The following is a 3,707-nucleotide window of genomic DNA, read 5'->3' as shown; positions in this document are numbered from 1 at the left end:
GTGAAATGTATGTAAATGAAACTAATTCATTACGGAGCAGACTCAACCCTCTAATTCTGCCAAACTTGTGAGTGTAATTATGGAGATTCTCCTTCAGGGAAGTCTTCTGAAGGGAAGGCTACATTGATGTTGACGCTGACACGTTGAGCAACTACTTACGATTCCAGCTGAAGATCAGATGTGCTTGATTCTTGAATTCCCGGCATGAAAGTTCTGAGTCTTAAGACTCTCCCTGTTTTCTTTATTGGGAAGAGGTGAGTGTAAGAAACGGTGTTTACATGCTTCACAGTTTTTGGAATCAGAAGCAACGGGTCTGACAGTCGCCGTGTAATAACTCGGCGCCTCTTGCCAATCTTCTAGAAACGATGGCGCGCTATCAAACACTCGGCGTCATTATTAATTTACCGATGCGCTTTCTACCGGAGCAACGGTATTCGTTAAAGTATCCCTGCAAGTTATTAAAGGGGAGAAATTGAAAATAAACATTAGAAAAAGCTTAATAAGACGTTCCTGCTTGTTTACCAATGTTACCTGGATTTCAGGAAGCAGATGTTATTTCCCAACTTAGATCTGGCCTTGGAAAAGAAAAAAGAAACAAACAACGGTCCGACCAACATTCAGTTTTCACTGCATCCATCCCAAAACCCAGGAAGGGAACACCTTTGAGTCTTTCAGGAAAGGAGTCCTGACTCTACGGCGGACTGATGTTCTTTTCTTTAGCAGATTGAAGGACATCTTTCCACCGTGTGATCTCGACCCCCCATTGAAGCTGAAGCCCCTTGGCTCAGACAGTCGAGAGGCAGGTGGATGTTGTGATGGACCGGACCAATGCACAACACGCCCGACGCCAAGGAACCACATTGATTATCACATGTTATCCTGATACTTTCCACGGCCATGTTGACGTTTACAAATGTATTTTGTTGTGGAAAGAATTTGATACAATTTGGATACAGTAAAAGACTAATTCCCTCTGATTCAGGTACAACCAGAATCATTTTGGGAATTAATTTAATCATAAAAATATATAAAAATGTAGTTCAAATGTTACTTTATTAAATAGTGTAATAACTAACTAACTAAATTTGAAAGATTTAAAAAAGAATATATATCTTTTTATATATATAAAATATATTTATATATACAATATATTTATATATATAACATTTATTTATATATATATAATGTATTTGTATATATAAAAATAAAATAAATTTGATTTTTTTTTTGAGTACCTCCAACTAAATTTGCAGGATTTAAAAAAGAAAAGAAAAAAACATATATATATATATATATATATATAATTTTTGTATTAAAACAAAAAATTAGAATCTTTTTATAAAAAAGAAATAAATATATATATATATATTTAAGGGTATAACTTATGGCATTGGAACTCTCTTTGTGACTGTTGATGCCTTGTCATTGCCACACAGGGAGCTGTATCAATAACCTATCAGCAGCTGCAGTCGCGACAGTGGGGACACATCCGCACTCGAGCGCTCCTCCGGGAAGGCGAAGGGAAATCAGAGAGATCATCAGCGGCAGCCGGGACTGTGGAGGTGAATGCAAGTGCAGCGAGAAAGTGACGCTGATGGGAGCTGACACTGGAAATTGGGAGAGGATCAGGAGACACCCTTACTTAAAGAAGCTGTTTCCTCAGCCTGGAAAACTTTGATTTAATGTAATGGAGTCCTCATCAGGAGGGTGAGTGGGGGGCGGGGGCGGGGGGGAGAAACCATGGGAATGTGGATGTTGTTTGCCCCGTGAGGCCTGTGAAATTAAGCTGAGAAGATTGGAATTTTTCCGTGGGTAAAAAAAGGGAACTTTGGCTCTGAAAACACCGTTATTCTGTATTCTGTATTTCCCGAAAGAGTCGGGTACAATGCTGGTTTCTTGTTCTCTGATGTTTGCACAGAGTTGTTTGGGCTTGCGTAACAACAGACGTTATTAGCGTCCCGGGGGCGTAGATAGCAGGTAAATTAATACTAATTCTATGCAGAGATGTACAAATTAGGCTTCTTTTCTTTTTTTTCTCCCAGTGGCTTGTTAGTGAAGAACAACACACACATGGAAATACACTCACAAGGACACACACATTTGCATCCATCACGTACACACTTGGGGTATAAGCAAACATGACAAACCTTCCCCTCCCTCCTTCAGCCATACATACAACAAGCCAACATGTGCACACATATGAACACACACACACACACACACACACCTACTTCTTCATCTCCCAGCACCACAAACACAACGAGGGAGTGAATTATGAAGTGTGAGGACTTGGCGCGGCATCAGAGGGGAGGCTACCTCGCCGCTTGTTCGGCTGTTAATTAGTTTGGCCTGTTTGCATTTTTATTTAACGTGATGCAGGGAGCTCGAGCTCATAATCCATTCACACTGATATTGGGGAGATAAAAAAAAAACTTGAGGTTGTCCGGTGAGAAAAAGGGGGGGGGGGGGGCGTCTTTTTTCTTAAATTATTCACCAGCAAGCGCAGCTCTTGAGTGGCGTCCCGTGCATTTCAAAGTCACTTCAACCGACCGTTTATCCGCTCGAGGTGCACGTCGGGGGACGGATATCGCTATCTAATAACGTGGCGCTCTCCGTCTCAGACCTCGGCATCAAACACCTTCGTGATAAATCATCTCCCCCACGCCACACCGCCCCCGCACTCCATTCCCTTCATCTGAATGGAAAAAGCCATATCGCCCCCATCAATAGGCGCCTTCTGTATGGAGACGCATCGATATGCACCCGGCACGGGGCGCGTAATGAGAGGCGATGACGGAGTGCCTGGACTGCATGTGCACCTGCCGCACGCTGCCGGGGCCAAGTCAGCGGGAGATGAAGATGAACTGAGCAACAAAATAAAAATAAATAAATGAATAAATAAAAGAATCTGCCCCCTCCCTCCCTCCTTCTTTCCTCCCACAGCCGTGTGGCTGATTTACAAGTTATGGCCTTTTTCTCCTTCGTCCCCCCACTGTCATTGAGAGAAGATTAGATGGGGCAGATTACTTCGGGCATCAGACATCACACGGTCGATCCGTCACCGCGGTCGCTTTCGGGCGCAGCCTCTCGCGTGGAGGAGGGCTTTCTGGATGCGCTCACAGTAGGAGGAGGAGAGGAAGAAGAAGGAGGAGGAGAAGGAAGAAAGAAAAAACACTCTGTGCCTTCCTGGCGTCCAGCCTCTTCTTCAGCCTCTAACTCCCCTGTTTCTCCATCACCCACAGTCAAATGATTCCCCCCCCCCCCCCCCCCCGCTGCCTTTGCCTTTCTTCCCCGTTTGCTCTCTCTCGCTCCCTCTCTCTCCCTTTTCTTTATCGCTAACTTGTGAATGGCAGCCAATCAGGGGCAGAGTCGCCTCAGCTTCAGCCTCGGTGACATCCACCGCCAGAAGTGATGCACTGCTAGAGAAAGAGAGGGGAGGGGAGGGGAGGGGGAGGGAGCAAGAGAGAGAGAGAGAGAGACAGAGGAGATGATAGAAAGAAAGTGTAGAGGAGGAAAGGGAGAGAAGCCAGTGAGCGGGGAGGAGAAATGGAGCGAGGGAGGGCAGAGAGAATGAGACAAGCATCGAGTGAGGGAGGAAGAAGGCTGGAGTCTCTCTCTCTCCCTCTCTCTCTCTCTCTCTCTCTCTCTCCCTCTCTCTCTCTCTCTCACACACTGCCATACACATTCGCACCAGCTGTGCTGTTGTC

Source organism: Cyclopterus lumpus, chromosome 20 (assembly GCF_009769545.1).
Source record: "Cyclopterus lumpus isolate fCycLum1 chromosome 20, fCycLum1.pri, whole genome shotgun sequence".
Classification (NCBI taxonomy): Eukaryota; Metazoa; Chordata; class Actinopteri; order Perciformes; family Cyclopteridae; genus Cyclopterus; species Cyclopterus lumpus.
The sequence above is the reverse complement of the archived record's forward strand: the minus strand, read 5'-3'. Positions refer to the sequence as shown.